The sequence below is a fragment of the Carettochelys insculpta genome, chromosome 16, assembly GCF_033958435.1.
Source record: "Carettochelys insculpta isolate YL-2023 chromosome 16, ASM3395843v1, whole genome shotgun sequence".
In the NCBI taxonomy this organism is placed as follows: Eukaryota; Metazoa; Chordata; order Testudines; family Carettochelyidae; genus Carettochelys; species Carettochelys insculpta.
The window spans coordinates 32,026,827-32,052,854 of NC_134152.1; the positions used below are offsets into that span (position 1 = coordinate 32,026,827).

At 49.0% G+C, this 26,028-nt stretch overlaps 1 protein-coding gene across 9 annotated transcripts in view; it reads left to right on the plus strand.

Moving 5' to 3' along the window:
- Positions 1–26,028, plus strand: part of MPRIP (myosin phosphatase Rho interacting protein) — a 183,742-nt gene that overhangs the window by 55,057 nt on the left and 102,657 nt on the right. The gene's annotated exons all lie outside the window — the stretch shown is intronic.

A 26,028-nucleotide genomic window follows, 5' to 3' on the forward strand; every position in this document is an offset into this window, starting at 1 on the left:
GAAAAGAGGGCCTAAATGTTTACCCAGAAAACAACCATGAGTCTGGAAAAGTATGTGTGGTGTGTGTGTTAGGTGAACTTCTCCTTCCTCTTTGTAAAGAGTGTTACAAAGAGGAGGGAGAAAAATTGTTCTCCTTGGGTTCTGAGGATAGGACAATAAGCAATGGACTTCAACTGCAGCAAAGGAGGCTTAGGTTGGATATTAGGTAAACCTTCCTGTCGGTGTGGTTAAAACACTGGAATAAATTACCAAGGAAGGTTGTAGACTCTCCATCACTGGAGATATTTAAGAACAGGTTGGATAGACATCTATCGGGGATAGTCTAGATGGTAAAAGGTCTGGAGAACATGACTTATGAAGAAAGGCTGAAAGAATTGGGCTTGTTTAGCTTGGAAAAAAGAAGATTGAGGGGGGACATGATAGCGGTTTTCAGATATCTTAAAGGGTGTCATAAGGAGGAGGGAGAAAACTTGTTCTTCTTGGCCTCTGAGGAGAGAACAAGAGGCAATGGACTTAAGCTGCAGCAAGGGAAGTTTAGGTTGGACATTAGGAAAAAGTTCCTAACTGTCAGGGTGGTCAAGTACTGGAATAAGTTGCCAAGGGAGGTTGTGGAATCTCCCTCGCTGGAGATATTTAAGAACAGATTAGATAGATGTCTATCAGGGATGGTGTAGATAGTGGTCGGTCCTGCCGTTGGGGCAGGGGACTGGACTCGATGGCCTCTCGAGGCCCCTTCCGGTCCTAGTGTTCTATGATTCTACTTTGGTCTTGCCGTGAGTGGAGGAGACTGGACTTGATGACCTCTTGAGGTCTCTTCCAGTTCTGGTGTGCTGTGATTTCTTTCCCAGGTCCAGCTGGGGACCCTGATTCTGGCTGACTGGCCACATGGTTTTCCCAGCCCAGCAGGAAGCTCTGGAGATTTCATTGGGGTTAATGAGCTTTCCAGCCCAATTTTGGAAGAGACAAGGGCTTTCACTTTAAGCTTCTGAGCCTTTGGGAGAGTATCTGAACCTCCTGCCTCTCGCTAATGTGCACAGATGGTTGCTTTTCTTATTTTTTTATTTTGAAGTTATTTGTGAAAGATAATGCACAGACTGCTGGAAATGAGACCTGATGCCCTAGAGGCAGAAGGGGCTCAGGGAATGTGCAGCAGTTTGGGAGATGGAGTCAGCTCAGGGGTTCTGCTAAGCCATGTGTCATTGGTAAAGCCAAGGATGTGATGATGGCTGCTGTTGTGTTGGCAGGCCCACAGTAAAGTTGCCTTTTAGATGGAGCTTTCTGAAAGAAGCCAAATCTGTCTCCTTGAGAATGGGTGGTGGCCATCAACTGTATTCTACTGTGGTTGCTTCACTGCTCTACTGCTTGGGCCCTGTCTGACTCCTCCACCTCTGCTCTTTTGAATACTTGCCACTTCCATACCACCCGTTGACACCACACAACATCACTATGCAGCTTTAAGAGGTGTGACCTGAAGCCAATCACGACAGGGAATTGAGAGCAGAGCCAGAAGTAGAACTCCAAACCTTCTGACCTGCAGAAACAAGAAGGAACTGACATGATGTATTGAATACATTGCATAGGGAGGTTGAGGAATCTCCATCACTGGAGATATTTAAGAGTAGGGTAGACAGATACTCATCAGGAATGGTCTCTAGAGACTCTAGACTGTGCTTGCTCCTGCCGAGAGGTCAGGGACTGGACTTGATGAACTTTTGAGGTCCTTTCCAGGTCTCATGGTCTATGATTCTATGAGGTTTGGCCATTGGGCAGCCCGTGACTGTGCATCTAGCTCATCACTTTATTTCCTCTTCTCTTAAGACATGTTCCCTATGTGCTCTGTTGCTTAACCTGCTGCCACTTTCCTAAGCATGTCTGGCAGATTGGGGTGTGTTAGGAAGATGATGTGGTACCACAGTATCTGCACGCGGCATTAAAATATCATCCCGTTCTGAGAGTCAGCATCCAACGAGAAAAATTCCTAGGCACAGGAAGCTGTTTGGGATTCCTTGCCAAAGCCCTGAAAATAGGGCTTTGCCAATCCTGGCAGGGCTACTCCCATAACCACAAGGAAAAGTGGCAACCCTGCCCCTACCCTCATGTAAGGGAGTGGTGTCAGCCTCCTTTGCCAGGTGTGATACACCCATAGGTGGGATTCTGCTTAGGGATGGATCTGGGACCTGAGCGCTGTATGTGAAAATGGGAGGTCCTATAAATTTGAAACGGAAATGCTATTCTGAGGGGCCCTGGTTGCATGTTTAAATAGTTCCTGGCTGCAAAGAGGTGCAGCTGACCTCTAATAATATGCAGTAGTACCCCCAGGCCCTTTAGCACAGAAGCCACAGCTTTTTGGGTCATTATGTGTTTTACAAGAAGAGTGGCAGACCCATCCTCCTGCATAATGGTGTTCAGAGGCTGGCGTGAGTGTTGTAAACCAAGAGCTAATCCACAGTGAGACCCTCCCATCGCTTTCTGAAACAAAGCCCCTGTCTCATCTCCATCAGCATCTTTAATTTGATCCCACTCGCTTTTCGGCTAGTAGAAGTTTCAGTTAAACATGGCCACAACGAAAACCTTTGGCTGGAAGGAAACCACGGTCACTGCTCTATGGCCGGGGCTCAAACTGCATGTGCGCCATACTAGTCCAGACTTAACTTTTGTTCAAAGGTGGCTTGGCTGGCTGGTGGCAGATGGTGCCAAACCATGAATGAACCCACTAAGTGGCACCTCCTGCATTTTTGTTTTCAGCAGAATTTGGCCCAGGCTGTGCTAGCTGGTCCAATGGCATTATCCTGAGCTGGTTGAAAACTGGTGAGGAGAACTTGGCCAGAATTTTCCATCAGGATGGACTGGATCACAGCTGGTGCTGCTTATACCACATGGAACATTTTGATCTGGAGGGAAAAACCTCTGTTCTGTTAGAAAACATCTGGCTTTTCAATGAAAAAGTGACAACTTGCTGGTGTGAAATCAGAAAACTCCTGCTTTTGTGGACAAACCAGCGAACCTCACCAATTAGAAAGCCAACCAAGTGAGCAGAAACCCTGCATTTTGGGGTTTTTCCTTTCTCTTCACTCTTTCCCAGCTAGCTCTGCTGGTCAGTAATCACAGTGTCTGGCCCAGTGTATCTGGAGGCTTTAGACTGTGATTAGCTCAATTGATGGCTCACTGGGAATGGCCCCAGACAGCTAGAACTATATTCACAGTACTCGGAGAGGTAGCTGTGTTAGTCTGTAGCTTCGGGAACACCAAGATGTCTTATGGCACCTTATAGACTAACATATTTTGGAGCATAAGCTTTCGTGGGCAAAGACCCACTTCATCAGATGCATGAGTGGGGGTGGGGGCACAAAGGCAGTTTCTCTGCTCTGGGTGCTAATGTCTCCCCGTTAGACTCTCACAAAGGCTCACATCCTCCTGTCTGATCTGACCTGTTTTTTCCTCTTCTGATAAGTACTGTTGATACTGGGCCATTTCCACCTTGCTGAATAGACCTTGTCAGCTCTAGCCCTCCCTCTTACTGGGACCCCACTCTTTAAATACCCCTCTGAAACCTCTCCCATGCATCTGATGAAGCTGGTCTTTGCCCATGAAAGCTGATGTTCCAAAATATCTGTTAGTCGTTAAGGTGCCACAAGACTTCTTGTTGTTCTCATTCACAGTACTGTTAACTGCAAGGTGGCTTATAATTTGTTTGGGGGAGTTAGCTTTTATCTTCCCTCTCCTGCTCCCCACCTCTAAATTTAAGAGTCTTTCTTCCCTTCTGCTCTGCTGTGTGGGAAACACACATGCACTGAAGTACAGGTTTCCCCACTTGGTGTAACTCAACCCATAGCCTTGCTCACAGCCAGGCAAGTATTCTGGTTATCATTTCCCATCTCCATTGGGGAGCGGATACACAAGGTGGCTTATTCTTCCCCAAGTCTTACTGTACAGCTCTCTGCTGACCTAATGGTGCTTGATTCTGGCTCCTGGTCTCCTAAAGCTCCACTGTAACTGTAACTCTGAAGTTTCTGAATCTGTGGTGGAAATAAGCCTGGTGGAAGGGGTGGGGGAGAATGGAGATCGAATTTGAATAACAAATGTGAGCTTCATACCAAAACTTTTGGGAAGGGCTTTCCTCCCGCTCGAGTCTCTATACCATCATCCTGAAGGACAGTGCCACGCAGAGCATGACAGAGAAGGAAGGAGATGCTGTTTGCACACTCCTCTCCTCTGTTCTGGGCCTTGGTCCGTGTCCTGGAACCCTCGGCCATGATGGTATTTGGGGTCCCGGTGCAACAGGGCTGCTTGCACTGACAACGTGTGGCTTACGTGGACCTGAGTTCATGGAGCTTCTCAACTGAGACACGACTTTGGGACATGTGGGGGTGTGGCAGGGGACATGACCTACAGAAGATAGCTAGCTCCCATCCTCTAGGCTTGACATGGCTTATTGCTACTTCAGTCTCCAGTTCTCTCCATTCAGCCACACCCTAGAGTCCAGCTGAACTCCTGGGCCCTCTTTTGTGGGTTGTAGTGCTGTCTATGGCCTGTAATGCTGCAGGTGGTGGTTGGGTTCTGGAATGCCCCTCCTCCTCCTTGGGGATTTGTATCAGGTTGCAGCGATGCTGAATGAAACTCTGTCAGACGTTCAGCAGCTGAGCGTGGGTCTGCATTTGGGTTTTATTACCTAAGCTGCTACTGGCTATTAAACTCTTTCATTGAAATCTCTCCTGTATATTTGCTTAGCTGCCTTTGAGTTCTGAGTAGGGTAATTCCATGTGTCAAGTCTGCTACACAAATCTGGGCCTAAAAGCCAAGCCGCCATGGACTCAAAATGCAGCCTGACCTGTGCTGGAACATTTGTACAGTAGGGATGCTGAGAGCCACTGAATAAATTTTAGGATGGAAACTGCTTCAAGCCAGCGAGAGCAGCATCTGTGGTGAGAGCACATGCTGGTACCAGCTTCCTCTGTGGGCACCTGGGGCAAACTTATCCACCAGGCTGCAGGTAGAGGGTTGCTGCTAGAGCAGTAGTGGCCAAAATACAGCCATCCCTAATGCATCTCTGGCATAGAGTTTTGTGCTGGAGAGAGATGTTTGCATGGTGCCTTCCGCAGAGCAGCTGTTCCACAGGAGAACAGCTCCTAGTACGTGCTCCTGGCAGGGCTGACATTACACTGCTTAATCAGGTCCATCTCATCTGGCTTCCCTTTGCCAGGAGCAATCAGGTGCTTTTTCAGAAGAAGGTGAGAACCCTGCCTCTCTGACTTCCCCTAGTTTGTGATTGTCTCAGCATGCACTGGGGAGCCTGGACATACTGGTTGCAGTAACGGTGCATGAGGTGACCTAGGATTTATGTATTCCTTTTGTTTCCATGTTGTTGGTGGGGCAGAAGAGAGGCCCTGGTCCGGTGAATGAACAGAGATGCCCGCAAGGAAGCAGTGGCCCTGGGAAATCTGCATTCCCACATGATCTCTGTAACAAAGTTGTAGTTCCCTTAGTAATGATGGTGTCCTTGCCACAAGGTGTGACACCAAGATGATCTCAGCATGCTTTGTCAGCATTAAATCTCAGTAAATCTTGTAGATGGAGGTGAAAGGGAGGCGCAAAGAGGCTGATTTGCCCAGGGTCTCAGTGAGCCAGTGGCAGACTAGAATCCGGGTCTCCTACATTCTCCCTACGTAGCAGCTCTAGACAATGGGCAGGAGACAATCATGTTGTACTTGGGGGACAGTGCAGGGCTCATGCTTGGTGAGGTTCGTTGTATCCTTGACTGACACTGGGTGGTGATGATGGGGTAGAGAGGAGGGAAAAAAGGAACCTCCCAAGGGCATTCCACAGCCCCTCTTAGCCAATTGCTCAGAAGTTTTGCAGCTTTCAGGAATGATTGATCTGCTTGGCATGCACATGCTGGTGCCCAGTACAGAGCTGCTGGGCTTGTTACTCTGGGCTGACTCCCAACTCTGGGTGTTAATCACGGCCTGAATAGTTCACGTTCCCTTCTCCAGTCCACTCCCTTGAGTGTGGAAAGGACTCTGTCAGGTACAATATCCTGACTTAGGCTTGTCCGGTTGCCTAATGTGCACAGTTGTTCCTTGACATACCTGGAGAGGTGTCACGCCACATCATTCATTTTCTTTCCCAGTGCACTTGTTTTTGGAAGGTGCAAATGACTCTTTTTTTGCTGTGAGGTTTCCCAAGCAGTGGGTTGGGAGTGGAGGGAGAAGCTGGGTAGTACTGGTATCTTCTGTGATCTGGTATGGATCAGATGAGCAGCCCACAGTCAGATGGGGTTGGCTCATCTTCTGGCTGGAGTTTTTGAGAGGCGCAGCCCTGGGGTTTCAGATCAGTTGTAGGCTTCTCAGTGGTGGAGCTGAGAGGGCAGGCAGTCAAGATGCTCCCCAGTGGTGGTGAGTTGCGTGGCTGCTGATGAGCCCTGTCAGCCTGGCACACCTTCTCTGTGGGCCTTGACTGGAAGTTTCTCTGGGAAAATGTTCCCTTCTAATATTTTCAATCCGTGTGCAGAATATGTTGTGTGCGCTGAGGCGTGTGCGAAGCTGCACCAGCAGGAGCACTTGCTGCGGGCGCTCTGCTCACCAGTTGGGCCACAATTGACTCTCTCCTGGGTGGCTGCCCAAGCGCCCGTCTTACGGGGGTCCGAGCAGTTAGCCCGTAACGAGAATTCAGGGTTGCAGCCTGGTGAGTTGATGTTTGCACAGAGTTTAGTTCCTTGCAGGTGTCTCTGAGCAGACTTGGTTTTGCGGCTAGTTCAGTGTGAGCACTGCACTTGCTGTTTGCCAAATAGTTGTGCGGGTGCTTATCGGGCTTGCTCCCTTACCGGAGGTTATACGGCCAAAAGCCCAGAGACTGATTCTCCTCCACCACAGGCTTCTTTGTACTACCAGTGCTGACCTTGGAGCAGGGCAGAGCTCAGTTCTGGAGTGACAGCGGGGAGGCTCACAGAGCTGGTAGGTTGCTTCCGCTTTGCTCCTGTCCTGCCTCCTCCATGCCAGCGGGCTCCCCAGCTGTCGGGTTAGGGGAACAAATGGGGCAGTGGGTGGGGGAAGAGAATCAACCTCCTGGACTTCCAAAAATGCACAGCCGTGGGCTCAGGTTACTGAAACGCAACCCATAAGGGACTGCAGGTCCAGCTAGGGAAATGGGCACCCAGGAGCTGCTCTTGTTGAGGCAGGTGTGGTGTCTGGTCTGAGGCAGAGATGATGTGTGAGAAGGGGCACACAGGCTCACATTCAACAACCCCCCATCCCTCATATTGGAAAGGTTCCAGCCAGGCCAGTGGGACTGAGGGCAGATTGGAGGACAAATGCCATGCCTGCATGAGGCTTGCAGGGCTGGGCCTGCCCTGGGGTTCATTGTTGGTCCGTGGAGCTGGGATCCTGCCCTGGGTGTGTGTTTTGCACAAGGCCTTGCACAAGGACTTATGGAAATTTTAACCCGGGGGTGGCTAATGCATAGGTGTTCCCTTCTGGGGTGGGGTGCCTTAGCCATGGTTGGGAATTGCCCAGCCTCCAAGAGCTCAGAGTGGAGCAGCTCTGGCCCCCTGTGTTGATTCTGAGCTGATGCCATTCAGTCACATGGTACCATCGAACCTGTTTCCTGCACACCATATGGTGGAGTTGAGCCAACCAGGTGACCTCTGATGCTGGTAGAGCTGCACCCTGCTGGAAGTGGTAGGACCAACAGCTGGGTGTTGCAGGGAGGTGCTTCCGCTTTCTGGGTGAGGAGTCGGGGAGGTAGTGGGGAGGCCTGTCTGGGGTGGGCAATGGGACACTGTCTCTTGCGCTTTGGAGGGGACAGTTAAATCTTTTAAACAGTTACTCCTGGAGGTCCCTATTGTGGGCACTTCTCCCATGAAGTCATGAGACCTCCCCGTCAGCCTCCCCCTGGGTTGGGCCAAAGTGGCTGTCCACAGCACCAGGAGGAAGATGCTGGACTGGGGGCACTCTGCGAGTGTGGGGCCCACTTCCATTCCTCCCTCATGTCAGGCGGAGCTCCTCTGGGCGGTGTCCCCTGGCTCCCAAGACAGACTGGAGGAGCAGTGGGCGCTGTCCAGGGTTCTCTGCTCTGTGTGCCACTCTGGTTCCCTCATTTTGAACCTGTAGCCTGCCCCACCCCTCCCTGTTCTTCATTAGTTGTCCTCTGTCATCAGATGAATCTGGGTCCTGTAGCCCTCACCCCTCGAGGCTGCGGGAGGGGCCTTAGCATTGCCCACATCACTCAAATAGCTCCATGCTCAGGAGGCCCAATGGGGGTAGCTCTTCCTCGGTGCAAAGCTGAATCTCTGCGCTCTGGGCCTGAATCCGTCCCATCAGTGGCTGAGCTGGGTGAGGCGCATGCTGCTGCTGTTGGGGGCCATGTTGTGGATATTTCCTTTTTGCTAAGCTCTCTAGTTCTCGAATGCTCTCTCTTCCCTCACCCTTGGATAAGAAGCTCCGTATGTCTCTGAGGACTTGGTGGCAGAATCTGGTGATGTTCACTAGCCACTGCAAAGATGATGCCCCCCACCACTTTTTTTTTTAACCATTGTCAAGCAATTAAAATAATCACCATTAATCGCGTTGTTAATAATAGAATACCATTCATTAAAATATTTTCAAACATACTGATTTCCATTTGAACACACTGCAAGTAAGTGTACAGTGCTTATTTTGTATTTTTGATTACAAATACTTGCCCTGGAAAAATAGTATGTTTCACTTCACCTCAAAAAGTACTGAAGTGCCTCATGAAAGCTGAATTTACAAACATAGAATTATGCACAAAAATGACTGTCTTCCAAAATAAAGCGATGTAAAACTTAGGAGCCTGCGAGTCCTCTTAGTTCTACTTTTTGTTTAGCCAATTGCTCCGGCAAACAGTTTAGTTACAATTTGCAGGAGGGAATGCTGCCTGCTCCTGGTTTACAGCATCACCATAAAGCAAGACCAGGCATTCACATGGCACTGCTGCAGCCAGCGAGGTGAGATATTTGTGCCAAGTATGTGAAAGATGCATGTGTCCTTTCATGCTTCAACCACTGTTCTAGAGGACAGGCTTCCGTGTTGATGACGGGTTCTGCTGGATAATGATCCAAAGCAGAGCAGACAATGCATGTTCATTTTCATCGTCTGGCTCAGATGCCATCAGCAGAAGGCTGATTTTTTCATTTTAGGTGGTTCAGGTTCTATAGCTTCCACATTAGAGTGTTTTTAAGCTCTTTTAAGACTTCTGACATGTTCATCCCTCTCAGATTTCGGATGACACATCAGGTTGCTAAACCTTGGATTGAATGCTGTAGCTATTTTGAGAACTCTAACATTGGTAACCTTCTTTTGTGTGTTTTGTCATATTTGCTGTGAAGCGTTCTTAAAATGAACGTGCTGGATCATCATCCGAGACTCGTACAACATGAAATGTGTGACAGAATGTGGGTAAAGCGGAACAGGAAATTCAAAGGACTTCAGAAGCAAATTTTATACATTATTTTTATTTTTAATCAGCATTGTTAGTATGGAAGCATGTCCTCTGTAGTGGTGGCTGAAGCACAAAGGGGCATATGAATGTAACTGTCCCATAAATATCTTGCAATGCTGGCTACGGAAGTGCTTTAAAATTGCCTGTTCTGACTTTGAGGTAACATTGCAAATAAGAGGCAGGTAAAAGTATCTCCCATAAATGTAAAATACTTGAGTTACTGATTGGCTGACAAACAAGTGGACTTGTAGGCTCTAAAGCAGTGGTGAGCAACTTGTGGGCAGCCCATCGGGTTGGGGGGGGCCTATGTGGGGCCCATGAGACACTTTTACTGTTCCCCATGTACAGGCTTACCAGATTCCGACGGTTTTCATCCATGTAGTTATTTTTCCTGCTGGTGTTACTAAAGTGACGCAAGTAAAGCAAGGGCATATGAAGTGAGGTGCCTGGTGATTGCGCACAACATTGACTGCGAGACTGTACGCGCTTTCCGCACCCATTCCAAGTGGTGCTGTGATTCAGATGGCCCACCCTGCAAGTTCTAGGTGTGCAAGTGCAGTTAGCAAAGCGATCCTATGCTGGGAGACAGTCTTGATTACAACAGTCTTCCAGCCCACTGAGACGGAGGGCCACTCATGCAGTCTGCTCATTAACCGAGGTTGCTCACTGCTGCTGTAAAGTTCTACATTGTTTAGATTTTGAGCACAGTTATGTAACAAAGAAAAAAAAATCTACATTTATAACTTTCGCCATAGAGATTGAACTACTGTACTTGTGTGAGGTCAGTTGAAAAATGTTGTTGATCATGTTTACAGTGCCAGTGTTTCCATTTGAACACAATGCAAATGTGTTCAAATAATAATATGTAGTTATTATATTAAATATCAAATAATATCAAGTGTGCACTGTACACTTTGTCTGCATTTTCAAATATATTGATTTCTGCATTACAACACAGCACAGATATCCAAGATATTTAAATTTCAGCTGGTATTCTGTTGGTTAACAGTGTGATAAATTGTGACTAATATTTGAGTTAATCATGTGGGTTAACTGTGACTGACAGCCCTCATGATAAGGTGTTTTTTTTTGCTGGTTTCTCATATTGATTGGGCTGTGCCCCAAACAGAGACCCTTCAGCCTGCAGTGGGCTCTGTGTGCCAGCAACCTTAGAGCCCTCTGGCATGGGGAACGCTTTTTTTTTTTTTAAAACCCCTTCTCTCTCTCTCTCTCTCTCTCCCTGGTAAGGGGAAGCCAAAACACCGCCTCCCCTGGTGGTGAAAAGGAGTCAGATGAATTGTGTTGTTCAGACTGGCTCCTATTCCTCTCTGGGCACAGGAGAATTCACCATCTCAATTTTTATGTTTGAACCAGGCAGTCTGAATTTAAATACCCAAACCAAATGATTCAAACTCGCCCCCACCTCCTCAGCTGAGTTTTCTTCCCTAAATTGCTAACAAGCAGTAGATCCCTGAACTAAAGTCCCTGCCTGGATTGAGTGAGCTCTCCAGGCTCTTGATAGCGAGCGAATTACCATGGCAACCCACTTACATGCCACAGATATTTTCATCCTTTTTGACTCTGTGGCTGGTATGCCTAGATTTCCTGAGCTCCTGGAGATGCCTTACTGGCAGCTGGGCACCGATGGGGCTGGAATTTTCGTACCGTCAGCTGTTTCTGGAAGTGGAGAATATTTTGAATGTTTGGTGGCTTTGATCAGCGTGTCTCAGCTATGACACAAGTGTGGCGTGTGTAACACTGGAGCGGGCCAGGCCTGGGCCTTTCCCACCGTACAGTTTCGGGGAAGTTTCTGCTTCAGGCGAGCCTGTGCCTTTGGTTTAGTTCCTGCACTTTCACTTTAGGGAAGAACTGGGTGTTGTGTGGGAGAAGGCTGAATGGGAACTCGGTGGGAAGATTAATGCGGTCAAGTGGATGAGGTGCTGGGCTGGGAACTGGGACCTCTGAGGTGTACTACTGACCTTCAGGTGTGGCACTGGGTACCTCGCCTTATGCGGGTGTCCTTTTCCCACCCTCTGTCTCTGGAGACCATCGGCAGTACGGGGCGTGGGTTCCGTTTGTGCAAAGTGTCCTAATGCCATGGGGCTCTGTAACACCGATACTGTCAACTGTAGGGGAGACTGAGACTCGCTAGGTCCTCGTGAGCTGAGACCTAAGTCAGGGCTGAAACCTGGCTGTGTGGAGGCAAAAGGATGGTGAGCTCTCTGGATGCCCCAGTTGCCTCACTGGGCGAATGTCACACTGGGCTTTTCTCCATTCTTTCTGAGCAGCCCATCTGGGCGCACGCTCCTTGCCCTGGCTACGGCAGAGACCTCTCGGGTCCCGCTGCTGGGAGGGTGGGAGGTACCTGCTCGGCCTATCCTCTGCTGTCAGCATGTCCCCTCTCTCTGCCGGCAGTCATCTCAAACAGCGTGCCCATGTGTTAGAATGGGAATGCCAAGATGCCTTCAGGTAGTCTGGTGCCTTGGGTTGTGTTGTGTTGTGCTGTGCTGCTGTGTCTGGTAGGCCATTCAGCAGACAAGAGGTTAACTGGAGAGCAGCAGGCAAAGCTGGTGAATCCAAGGCCAGACTCCGCTTTGAGGTGGGTAACAGCTGAAAGCCGTGTGCTTGATGTGAGGATCTCCATATAAGGCCAGGACAGCTGCAGATGCAGCCGGTTCTAACAACTGTGGTTTAGCCCTCTCAGAGGAACGCACCCACTCCCAGCTGGGCTTCTCCTGTAGCCAAGTGCTGTGCAGTCAGGGACCAGGCTGACACTGAAGCCCAGGCTGGCATCCAAAGAGCTGGGTCCTCATTCTAGACCTGATGGATACTGAGAGGAAGCAGGTGCAAGAGTGTGGTATTTGTGACTTATTTGCTAGTTCACAGCACTGCCCCCATTGTACAGATGGGGGACCTGAGGCACAGAGGTTTTGTCTTGTCCTGGGCTGTCGAGTTGGCACAAGTGTTAGGAATGAAGCCTGGCTCTCAGTCCTGTGCACAGGTCACTTCTCTGCCTGCTGGTGCGCATCTCACTGGAAAGGTGTTTAGCCCTGCTTTATGTTTGGATTTATTCTCTTCTGAAAGTGAACATTGGCTGTGCACCCTGGTTCCCTTCCCTATTTTGCATCCCCCAACCCCAAATACTACTACTACTTAAAAAATCCCCTTTTTCCTGGAGAGAACAAAGCTGGAATTATTTTTACTTCTGCTTCTACCTCCTGTCTGAGGCCCCCAGAAATCTGTTGCTGGGGCCCAGCAAGCAGAAACCAGCACGCGCAAAGCCAGCGTTCGCCTCTGTTCACTAGCTCCACTCATCTGCTTCCTTAAAAGTTATCGCCCTCCTATTGTTAACATAGGCCTTGATCCTGGCATGAACCCACACAGAGGCACCTTGCATCCCCGCAAAGCAACTTGCAGGACCAGGGCTGAAATCAAACATGGGCATGTTGTTGCACGATGAATAAGCAGCCCTTGGCCCTACTACAAATTTCTCGTGTGTGGGAGATAGGGCGTGATCTCCTATCAGACTGGGCCTCTGTTTATGCTTGCACAGCTTTGCACCAAAGTAACTTTCCCCAGGGGTTTTGTACAGGCAGTGGGTTGCTGTGAGAATTCTTGATGAATTACGCTCCGTTTACTCCAGGTACACAACTATGGTTGCAAAAGCACATGCTGGTTTTGTCGTCTCTTGGTGTCTTGTGCCTCAGTTTCCATGTCTAAAATGAGGAGAACGCTCACCTCACAAGGGCGTGAACATTGTGAATGTCTAAAGGCAAGGGCTGTTGGAAAAGTTTTGCCAGAAGTGCCTCAGTTTCCTCATATGTACAAATGGGGATCATGGCTCTGCCCTGCCTCACAGGAGTGCTGAGGATAAATTCTGCAAAGACTGCAAGGCGTGCAGATTCTGTAGTAATGCAAGCCCGTGGACTGGATCTAGAACAGTGGTTCCCAACCTCTTCCAGATGGGGACTCATTTTGACAGTTCAGGAAGACCTCCAAGGCAATTCAAAAACGTGGGTTGCTGGGGCAAGAGGGGGGTAGCATGTTGTAACTAGCTAATTTTGTGCCTGAGGCAAGAATATAAAATTGCGCCCACTCATGTTTATATAGTGATAGTAGTTATTTCATAGAAAAGGGGGAAATACATAAATAATAATAAAATAACGCTACTTTTATTACAGTTGTTTATTATTTTATTATTATAATTGATCTGAGTTGCAGTGAGGGAAAGACTCTCCATGCCAAATCGCGCCCTCCTCGCTCCCTGCTCACTCCCCCAGCTTAAATCCCACATGCAGAGGTTGGAGGAGCTGGGGGGGGTCACATGTAAGGGCTGGGGGAGGGGCTGGGGGCATGGGGGGAGTCGCACTCGGGCTGGGGGTCATATTGAAACCCTGGAGGAATCATACTCACATGGGAGGCTGGGAGGGTCACACTCAGAGGCTGGTGGGCCTGGGGGGGGTCACACTCAAGGGCTGTGGGTCACTTGGGATGGGGGAGTCGCACTTCGGTTGGGGGGGTCACACTCAGGCTGGGAGGCTGGGGGTCAAACTCGGGCTGGGGGGCTGGCTGGGGGGAGATACAAGCAAAAAAATGAAAACTGACAAATCAGCTACAGAGAATGGTGGGGGGGAAGCGGGGGGAAGGGTGGGGAAAAATTACTTAATGCAAGAGTCTATTAGGTGGCTTGCCTGGGATAGCTACAGATAGCAAAGGTCTTTGTAATGCATAATTACTTCTCTATTGATAGAGCTGCTGTATGGGGCAGCGTATTAAGGAGCTGCAATTGCCTTGTTTAAGATCACATGCAGCTTGAGCTGCTGGCAACCCTTAACAAATCTGGCAACGCATGTTTGGGTCCTGACCCATAGGCTGGGAATCCCTGATCACAGAAGCATGTAACTCCTGGGAACCCCACTTTAGGAGTTGCTGGTGGGTAGAGGAGATTTGTGCTTCTGAACGTAGAGGATGAGAGAACAGGGAGCAGTGACTTCCATAGGACAAGTAAAGAGAGCAGAAGCCCGTGCTGATGGATGGCAGATGGGGAATGAGCTGGAAGGGGCAGAGGAGCTAGATTTAACTATCGGGGAAGGAGTTCGGAGATGTTGGTTTCCTTTCCCACTTGATGAGTCTGTAGGTGACTGCTACAGTCCATCACATTATTCAGCCAGCTAAGGTCACTTTCAAGAGGCTTTTGTCTTATGAATAAATCTGGGACACTAAGCCTGTTAGATGATCTATAAGAATGTAATAAAATCTGCCCAACAGTTCCATTGTAACCATATTGATAGCATTGTGTCTGGTGGCAGGCAGTATGAAGCACTCATTAAGCTGTACTATTGTCCTGCTTCTGATCACACGGCCTCACAGAGGATTTCATTGCAAGGGCAAACACAAAGCCCCTTGAGGTTTCTCTTGAGTACCTCAAGGGCAGCAAAATGACCAGTAACTTCAAAACAGTTAAGTTGTAAGAATGCTATGTGGAACACAGTGGTTAGAATAGATTCTTTGGGGTGGATTGAAATCACCAATTTTAATTGTGAATTAAATCAGGAAGCTGGAAATCTTGATTTAAATCTGTTTCATTCTTGGCTTTGCATTCATAGCTTAAAAACAAAACTGAAAATGGGGTGGGTGAGGAGGTGGCTCATAACTTTTTTTTTTTTTTTTTTTACTAGCTAGGAGGGTGCATTCTATACACATTTATTTAAGCAATTATATTGCTTAACATACATGTAGTTATTCAGAGTCTTAGAATTTACATTTTTGTAAAACACAATGAATAATGTCTTATTTACGTGATTAGATTTTTTTTTTAAAGTTGTGATATGTGTCAAGCTATATATGGATGGAAACTAGGATTCAACTGAAAAGCACAAAAACAGCACTTCAGATTTTCTTGAGTAAAAACTGCTTTAAATGTGATGGATACCTAAATTCTTTTAAAGTTTATTGAAATATACAGGTAAGCTTTGCATTTAAAACTGATTTATTATACAGAGGAAGCTTCTTTAGTTGGTGAATTGGACTTGTTCATCACATCCTTCAGGATTTTAGAACTAGTAGATCTTATGCTTTCGCCTTGTCTTTTTCAGAGATTAGAGGAAAGGCAAATATCCTTTGCTTTTTCAGCTCCGTATTTGAGTCACTGAACTAACGGAAATGAAAGAAGATCAGAAGAGTCCCGTGTTGCTCATCTTTGCTGAGAGCATTGCTGTCAAATGCTAGTTTAGCATTTCAGCAAACCCAGATTCTGTGTGCTGGACCATTGGTTTTTCACCAAATCCGTGGTTTGACTTTTCTTTAAAATTCTAGCAACAACCACTAGCGTGAATGTTGTTGTAGTATTTACTTGTTTGTTTGAACAGATTAGAGTAAGTTTTGGCCTTAAAGTGGGCTGTGCTAATGTACCCATACTGCACTGACCTTGTGAATTAGGTCTGAGGCATGACCTGTGTCCACCTGGCAAAATGACAGGGCTAGGACCTGAGTCCCAGAGGGATTTCCTCCTTGCCGACCCCCAGACTGATTTGTATGTGGACAGACATGGGGCTTGGGCTCAAACCTGAGTCAGAGCCCAAGGTTAGTCTGAAATGTAGATATACCCGCTATGTCTTGTTTTTCACGCCTGCTAAGGTGAGGATGTTACTGCTCTACAGGAATGCTGCAAGGTTTGATTAATGTGCACAAACGAGTGAGCTTCTCCGCTGGAAGCTTCTTTACAGGGGCAAATGAGTATTATTCCTTTCCCTTCTCTTTCCTGAACAATTAGTCAAAGAATATCAGGGTAGATGAGCTCCCTGGTTCATGTAGTCCGATCTCCTGAATAGCACAAGCCACCAACAGTACATCCGCATGGAATGCCTGGGCTACTGGAGATGCCGGATTCTGGTTGTTGTAAAAAAACAGGGATCCTGATTCCTATTGGCCCATAGCAATCCGATACCCTCTTAATATAAGGATTTCTAGGAGTGGTCCCCAATGCTGCGTGCTGATCTGTGGTCATCAGCACCCTGGAGCACAGAACGCCTATCTGGAATTCTCTTGCACGCCACATGGGAAGTTTGACTAGCCTAGGCTATAGTGTCTCAGGATGTGTCTTCACTACCTGGAAGATTGATTTTTGCCACTCAGGAGAGACTGAAATGCTGCAGAGTGCCCATAGAGTGATTAGCAGCGTGCCAGCAGCTAGGTTTTGTTTCTGCCGGTGGTGCACATTCACACATGCTGCTGTGCCCGTAACATTTCATTCCGTGCACGGAAGGAAAAGATTAAAGGGATCACTGCTTCTGGGCACAGCACCAACTTCCCCTCTACCTGGGAGGGTGCATATGTGTATGCTGGACTTTTCCCTCTGCGCGAGGCCTCCCACCTCACCTCTTCCTGTCCTTATTCCACCCCCTTCCCTAAGTTTCTATCCCACCCCGCCGCATTCACCTCATCTTCTCTCCTTTGTGTGCTGTGTCCCCAGACCTCCTGAACTCTGTGAATCAGCAAAGCGTAGTGGGAAGTGCTGGGGGGCCGGGGTGGGGGTGGGGCCGGGGACAATTGCTCAGGGGGCTACCAGTGGGTGAGAGGTACTGATGGGGAAAAGGGACGGAGAAGAAACGTGAGTGGGTGCCAATGAGTGATGAGTACCAGGGCTGGAGCACCCATTGAATTGGTGCCTAGGGTCCCGAGTAGCAGCAAAGATGGCTGCTGTTCTCTCCCACCTTCCTGGCGAGGTGAGGTCTGTACTGCAGTTACCTCATCTTGAGGTTTGAATGCTGGTGGCAGTGTGCTGGGATTGACTTTGCCTCTCAGTCTGGCAGAGCTGGTGGCGTTGATCTGAGATCTGTCCACTCATTCAGGCTGATGCTGAATTCTGTGCCTGGGCTAGAGAGTTCGGACTGACGCCCGGTTTTGTACCTCTTACAGGCTTCACCTGGGAATGAGGCCACACTGCTTTGATGGGCACATGCTTTTAGGGGACCCGTAGCTTTGGTACCACCATTCCTCCTGTGCTGAGTTCACTTCCTGTCCAAAATGGCAGCGTAGCACGCACGTTTAACTGCCAATGCTTAGCTTTCCTCAGGATGCTGCCTTTCAGCAAAGGCTGATCAGTTTCAGCTTTCTGTATAATTTGTGGATCATTTTGCGGAGTATCGGCGATCCTGCAAAGGGGGAATCGCCCTCACTTTATGTGTAATGAATATTTTATGTTGAAACATTTTAACATTAAATGTAAAATAATGACTCAAATATTGTGAATTTTTCTTCTTTTTTGCTGCTTCAGCCCCCCTGGAACTATAGAGCAGCGTAAGAAACCCCCTGACCATGACTGTTTCCAAGGCAAGCCTGTGCGGGTGCCTGTACCCCAGCAAAGTCATGCAGTGCTGGGCTGTCCTTCTGGCATAAGGCTGCAGTGCGTAACAAGCCTCAATCCTCCCTACCAGGATGGCTGGGCAGAGCTGCTAAGGGAACCAGTGTGGCATGGGAGGTGCAGAAATGAATTTTCTGGCTCTTGGCAGAAAATAAAAAGCCCCTTTTGTTTGGCTTGAGCGCCCCCCTCCCCCTTTGTCCCTTTGGAATGGTGTGTTCCTGATTTAATCATCCCAGGTTACATAAGAGAGCTTGGCTGCAGCAGAGGGCTGGAACTGTCAGAAGGAACACAGGCAGTGCCGTGTCACCTGTTTGCAGCAGATGGTGTTGCTGAGACAGCCCCTTGGTGTGGTCTGTGCTAGGGGTTCTGCTATTGCTGCCATGGCAAGAGCTGTGATGGTGTTGGCAATAGTGGTGGTAGCTCAAGGAGAGACACCAGGGCAGGGCAGGGCAGGCAGGCCAGGCGCTTGAGACAGCCTGTGGTTGCTGCTAGACGTGTGTTAAGCCTGGGAAGTCCTGAGAACACTCATAGCCCCATGTCTTTCCCTCCCTCTCACCACCTAATGAGGGTAGAGATTCCAGGTCTGAGACAGATGAGTGCTATTTATCTGTGGGACTGTCTCCTCCTTGCAGGACCCGACGGATTAAACCCACAACAGTCAATGCACATTCCTCTCTGGCTCTCTTTATTACCTTGCTTACTGGCTGTGACTTCTCTTTTTTTCCCCATGGATCTCAAAAGAGTTCCTCTCCTTCCCTCCCCCCCCTCCCCGGCTTTATTTACTTGCACGCTGTGGGGAAACAAGGGTTGGAAATGGGATATGGAACTTTTGGAATCCAGCCCAGTGGCCATAAGCAATTCAAAGGACTAGTTGAAGTGAACTGATGGGGCACAGTCCGATTCCCATGGGACAGGTGTCCCTGTCAAGGGGTGCCTGTTCGGGGAGCGGTTTTTGAGCACCCTTGGCAGCTTGCCTAGGGAGGCAAAGGAGAGGACAGGTTACAGAGGCTGACCTTGCCCCCCTAGAAACACTCACACCTAGTCAGGGCTGAGGCAGCGTAGAAGAAACCTGTGTGGTCCAATAGCAGGACCCCCATCATAGAAACTTGTGTGGGTACCCTCTGCTCTAGGGATAAGAATGGGATGCAGCCCAGAGGGCCTTCTGGCAGGTGCTCTTTGCCAGGGCTGAGTTCTGAGGAAGCATTGTGCTCTGGGGAGCTGTATTTTCAAATGGTGGCCTAGAGAAGAAAACATAGCTTGAGGCCCTTTGTCACCACACTGCTCGCCCTACCATTGCCAGGCCTCCAAGCCTGCTGTCTTCTTGTCGGTTCTTAGACAGGCAGAATTGTGGTCACCGCTTGTATCTCACGGTAGTCTAGGAGGGACTCAGCCTTGGTTAAATAGGCCCTGTCTTCCGGTGGCAGGCAGTGATTGGTATGTTCTGTGACCTGACAGCTTCCATAGTCAGTGTTTGGGCCCATTGGGAGTTTGTGACTCCCCAGTAAACTAAGCATCTGCATTGGCCGTTAGAAGCCTTTAAACACCAGGATGACACAACAAGGCAGCTTTTCCCCCCTCATCCCAGACTGCAGATAGGGAGCCCAGGAGTTCATAGGGTGACTGCTGCTGCTGGGGGGTGGACTGTTGTTTCTGAAAGCAGCATCCCAGGGCCATGGTTGTACTGGGCCAAAACCTGAACTTAAGTAGCTTAATTCAGCCTCTGTTTGATTCCTCTCTGTAAAGTGTCTAATGATTTGGCTCTGCTCCCTTTGACTGCAGTGGAGCAGCGCTGAGCCTGGAGTCCTGTTGCAAGTCTTCCTGGATGGCGGATTAGTGTCTCTGTCGTCCAGCTGGCTTGAGGAGACTCCTCCGTGGGGTGACCGGGTATTTAGTTTTGTGTGTGTGGGCAGAGTGAGGCTGCCTTGTTTAATTTCTTATGGCGCACAGAAATCGGAACGCTTTATTCCTTTCCCGTTAGCTCTGACGTTGAGCTCTTCTCTGCGCTGTGGAAGATGGAACCCCGTCAGGAAATGATTCAGAGCTTGCACAAGAGGGGAAGGCAGTGGGGGAGAGGCAGATGTCTTCTCTCCAGTGATGCTTTGTCTGCCTTTCTGTGTGAAAGGTCTCGGGGGTCTAATACAAGTTCACTTAAAAGACTCAATGACTTTATAGAAGTGGAAAGTCTAGCACAGCGTGTCTGGTAAGCCGGCTGAGACACGTATTCCGTGGACCTTGTGTTGGGATCAGGATGCTCTCACGTGTCTAAAGACTGGTCGGTCAGACCTAAGGGAAACACTAATGCAGTGCCTCTGTGGCTCTTACTCCAGCCATGCTACTAGCACCTCGATCTGCACTTGCTCGTAATATGCGCTTCCTCTCCTGTGCCTTCCCCCAGCTCCAGTGCACTATAAACTGGTGGAGCAGAGGGCAGCATTTTATTCCTGCTGTTTATCCTGGATGGGGGCAGCCCTGCTCAGTGCTGGCGGCTTTGCACCAGACCTCCACAAGGGGGACAGGGCTAAGCCCTGTCTTGTTCTGGACTGCCCCAGCTCTTTACGCTTTCCAGAGGCGTAGTGCCGTCACTCCAGGCACAGCCTTCTGTTCAAATCAGGACAGGGAGAGGGGCAGGGGTTGAGTCAGGTACTGGACATTCAGGGTAGGATCTGATACTCTACCTTCCTTGTCCATTGCGGGGTTTCAATGGGGAGGACATGGACATAGGGAAGCGAGTAGAGATAGGGGCATCAGCCTTGGCTCGTGACCTGCTAGTCCGGGGATGGACCCAAAGGCTTTCACTGACTGCATCAGGCTTGGGCTCCAGCCCCCGGTGAATATTGGTGTGTCCAGCTTTGTAACGTGCCCGAAGGGCTGGCTGACATTGCTGCCTTGTGCTGGGATCCCTTTTTCCTTTTAACAAAAAACAAACGAACAAGCAAATGCTTTCAGAGGAGTCCAGAGCAATGTGTTTGATGTAACTGGGTGACTTGTGCTGGGTTTTAGCCACTAGGCTCCAACGACTTCTCCATTCCTTTGCTGGTGCTGGAGCCCACTTGGTACCATTTGTCACACCTGCCTGGGAAATGGAGGAAGATCCTTACACAGCCCTGTGAGAAACCACCAGAGAGCAACAATTTCCAGGGTCTACCAGCTAAGCCCAACCTCAGAGGGCTTCAAACTCTTCTGAAATGGGCCCCACATTTTAATGGGGTGGGGGAGGACATCTACCTACCTTCGCAATCATAGCCCTGCTGCCCTTCCCTGACGTCCTCGTGGTAACTGCAGCATTGGCATGGAAGTCTAATGCCTCTGCAGCTTCCTTAGGTGCAGTCTAGGAGGTGGAGTTAAGGAAGAGGGGCCAGCAGTCTGCAGACAGCCAGCAAGTACTCTGGAGTCCACAGTCCAGGAACCACAGCACTGGGTAGAAGTGTTTTACTCTGTACCCTGCAGTACAGTGACTAGCAATGAGTGAAGCACCTTGGTTCACTCTGAAAAATCAGGGTCTTGTAGAAGGTTCTTTTACGTTTTGACCTGAATGTGTTCCCAGTCTCTTGGGGATGTGCTCTTAGCTAGTTTCAGAGTGGCTACTCTGCCTCTTGGTCTAGGCTAGATAACTCCTGTTTAGGCCCTTGATGTGCCAACATTCACCCTTTCCCAAGAGGCGAGTCAAACTCTGGTGGGAGGGTTGCCCACAACTGGGAAAGTCCAGGGAGGGCTGGGTATGTTCTGGTAAGATGTATCAGAGAGGTAGATGAGTTAGTCTGTATCTTCAAAAACAAGAAGAAATGTTGTGGCACCTTATAGACTAACAGATATTTTGGAGCAGAAGCTTTCATGGGCTTTCAGATGACGAAGTGGGTCTTTGCCCACGAAAGCTTATGCTCCAAAATATCTGTCTGCCTATAAGGTGCCACATGACTTCTTGTTGTTTCTGGTAAGATGTCACATGTCTCAAGTCCCTGTTTATTGTAAGCGGTTTTCCCTTTCCTCTCTCTCTCTGTCGAGCGTGGATGTGGTCTGCTAGTTGAGTGGCAAAGGCATCTGTTTCCATGTTCAGCTGCACTGGAACCAGTTAAATAAACCCCATTCCAAGCTTCTTCTCCTTCCTAAGTCTGCTGGACTTGCCATGGTTTGGTTTGGAGAGTCAGTGTTGCCTGCCAAAGAGGCGGCTTGTTCCTGTCCTAGGCTGACACTGGCTGTCCCAGGTGTTTGCCTTTGCCACCTTTTGGTAAAAGGAATCATTTTCCAGGCTCATTCCACCCGTCCTTTCTCTGGGCTGTGCCCTGCATTCCTGAGGTCTGTTGCTGGGACCCTAAGGCTCAAGTTTTCCAGCAGTGGCAGTGGAAGGGCGGTGCCCACTTTTGCTCCAGGTGTGAGCTTGTTTGCACTTTGGGTGTGAGACAGTGTGACCGCCCTCACCCTTGTCCTATATACCTTTCAGCATCCGCTCCTTCCAACAGGCTGCTGGCGTTGGGCGAGTTGGCTGTAAGAAATCCTGCCTGCGTCGGCAGAAGGTTCACTCGACGCTGCAGACTCCATGTTTTAGCAAATCTACTTTCCAAGCCACGTCACCACACTGGCCTCATACAAAGGAGAAGTTTGTAACATTTAGTAGGTGTGTAGACAGCCGCAATGTAGGTAGGGATCTGGAGGCGTTAGCCCATCTCCATAAAAACGGCCATACTGGGTCAGCTCAGTGGTCCAGCTAGCCCAGTATCGGGTCTTCCAACAGTGGCTAATGCTTCAAGAGAATTAACGGAACAGGACAGACAGTCGTCGGATGATCTGTCCTGTTGTACAATTGCAGCTTGAGGCACCCAGAGCAGGGTTTCTCAACCATTTTTAAATAAAGTACCCCTCTGAAAGAAATTGAGTGCCCCCAGTACCTACCTTTTTATTTCTACCATGGCAACACATTTGTTTAAACAATTTAATTGTAACTGGTTGGTTGGAAGAAATTGCCTATAGGTGATAAACTTACCATTGTGCTTGTGATTGTGCAAAAAGGATAAACTAAAAAGAAAAATTAGATGACCATAAAAAAAAGTCCAATTTTTTTATTCATTTAAAAAAAATTGACAAACACTGAGTTATTGTACCCTCTGGAAGAGCTCTGCATACCCCCAGGGGTACATGTGTCTCTGGTTGAGAACCACTTGTCGAGAGATGGGGTTGCTGCACCCAACCTTTGCTCTAATCTTTTCTGTCTACGGGCAGATTCTGTTTTAGTGTGTGCAGAGGCAAGTGTGAATATGCGCCGCCAGTGGAAACAAAAATCCTAGCTGTGGGCGCCCTGCTAATCAGCTGAGTGGTATTTGAATTGCTCCTGCGTGGCCGCACAAATGCCTAGGTGACAGAGAACGCTCCGTGCATCCCTCACCATCTTGGCTCATGGGCTTGGCATTCCATTTTTATGGGAATGGGCAAACGCCTCCATTTACAGACCCGTTCTCCAAGCTGAGCGGGATGTGCTCTTTCCAGTGCAAGTGTGGGCGAGAGGACAAACCATCTTGTACGATCACTGTCTTTTCACCTGGGTGTCAATGCAGCCTCAGCCCTGCTCATTTGCCAAACACATTTTCTGGTGAGTGTGGATATTTCCACATGTGTCTGGCAAACAGGAGGGAGGAACAGGAATAAAAACTGCAGTTCCCTCCTGTCCTGTCCTGTCCTGTCCTGTCCCCTTTGAGTGAAGGTGGCAGGGGCTTTATGACCTGAAACTCTTCCCAGGAGCTTGGGGATGTGTCTCTGCTGCAGTGTAACACACAGGTAGCAGAAATTGAGTTGCTGGACTTTTCAGTGCTGCTTACTGACCCTAGGTTGAGAATTTTTAAACTCAGGCTCCAACATCTCCACTTCAGTGTGCAGGCCTGAGTCCATCAGCCATATTCTGGGGTTCTGGATTGTGCCACCCACCTGCCCCCCGGCTCCTGGTAACATGGCCCATCTAGCCCTTTGTGGGAAAGGTTGACGGCCGCCCACACACCACAGGAAGTTTGAGCAACCTGCTAACATCCTGCTGAGCCATAACTTTGCCCACTCTGTCGTCTTCCAGCTAAGTGGAGGAGTTGCCTTATGAAGACCATCTCTCACTTGTGCTTTCACTCTCCTTTTAAGGAGCAAAGAAGGTAGAAGAGTAAGTGAATCGGTGGCCCTGGGATGTCCTTCGTGATAGTAAATAACCAAATTCCTCATGAGTAAGTGTACGTCTTCGCTTCCTGGATGATCCTGACCTGTTAGGGTCAACCTTCCTGCGTTCAGTTTCGTGCGCCTAGTTGAGATGCGCAAAATCGAACTAATGGGTCTGCAGCCAACCGACATAGTCCACAATATTGCAAGGTGTAAAGGAGGTGGGTGGGAGAGTCCTATTGGCCTCCCTCTGAGGACAGCCAGGTATATCAACTGTAGACACGTTAATTCTAGCTATGCAATTGCTATGGCTAGAATTTCAGATCTACAGTCGACCTTAACGTCTAGTATCAACTTGGCTTAAGTCTGAGCCCCTCTTTCAGTTGGGCTGGATTTCATCTATGGCATGGTCCGGGCAAGGAGCAGGATTGAATTTACGCATGCTGGAGGAGTTTGATGGCTCTGGAAGTTCAGGCTTTGCCAAAGAAAAGCAAAGCAACGGTGTTTTTAAGTCTTTGGTTTGAAATGGGAAAAGTCTTCCCGCCCCGGGATATTTAGTTACTGGAAAGCTTGAGTTTATTTATGTTGTATAAGACCCACAATCCTTTTAGGGATCCACATCTTTGCTTTATCAAATGGCAGCGCCGGATGGTGCTTTCTGAAATGCGGTGTAACTGTGTACTTGGTCCCTTGGCCCCCAGACCTCCAAAGTGCTTCACAAACATCTAGGCTAAGATTTGCAAAAGGGACTTGTGATTTTCCAGTTCGTGGCTGTGTAGCTTGAGATACCTTAGAGAGGCCTGATTCTCATGAAGTGCTGATCACCTGACCTTTGGCAACCAAGAGCCTTTAATGTGTCTGAGGCTGAGTCCTTCTACCAGTGTCCCCAGCATCATTGGTCATCTAATAATCCTGCCAGGAGCCTTCTGTGTTCTGTTCTTCTCCTTTCCCTTGTGTCCATCTCATCTGTGATCTGTGTTGCTGTAGCACTTAGCGTGGACTTGGGCTCCGTTAAGCTCACTTCTGTATAAACGTAGAACGAGGGGAGCTGTGTGCTTACGGGCTGGCATTGGCTCTTTACCGTGTGTTTTGTACAGCACATGACACAGTGGTTCTTAGTTAGCCGTCAGCTGTATTTATTAGGATAGAGTCTAAGTCTCAGTGTTTCTGTAAGATAGTCAAGTATTTTACAGCTGGATAAACATAGGCGTGGTGGTGGTAAATAACTTACCCAAGGTCATAGTTAGGCTGTGGCAGAGGTCCCGGGGGTCCTGATTCCAAGCTCCCTGTGCGAACCGCTCGTTCGTGTTTCCTGGCTTATTGTTTCTTTTTGGAAACGTACAGCCTGCCCTTGAAGGTATTTCAGTGACATCTGCGTTGTTTCCATGGCAAAGCACTCTGCAGTGGTTGCCAAAAATAATTCTCCTTGCCAGGCTCGCCATCTGCAGGAGGAAGTGCCAGGGGAGCTGGTTTGGGTGCTTTCTCTGCAGCCTCTTTCTCTTCCTCTTTGTAGCATTCAGAGCCTGTTGGCTTCTGTTCTGCTGACCCTGCTATTTGCATGACGAGGGTTTGAGTGGTGCCCGAGAGAGGGAATGTGGGGAGCTGGGGAGGGGCTGACAGCTGGCCCATATGGAGGCTGGTGCTGAGGTTGGTTCATCATCGAGTCTTTTTGGGATCATTCCTTACTGCAGTGTGCCGGTGATCCCAGCGTCAGGTGGGGCGAGGACTCTTTGGGGCAAAGCAGGCGGTGATGGGAATGAAAGAGTGGGTGAAATGGGGGGCTGGCACTGGAAGGGATGCCCTGATCAGCTGAGAGGGCAGTTCTGCTCCTGAGAGACCTGTGAACCTCTGACACGTTTCCCATTCCCTGTCTCACTGTCTCTCTGCTACTTCTTTCCCTCTTCCCCCATGCCTGCCTGCTCCCCTTCCACCTTCTTTTGCTCCCCTCTTTCTGGCTCGGATCCTCGCTGGCTTTTGCGAATAACCCCAGAGCCTAGACTGGGTTTGCCTGCTTCCTTGTGCCCTGACTTAGAGGCCAGCATTCACTAGTATGACAGGGAGGTGCTAGGCCTTTGCAGGCCATG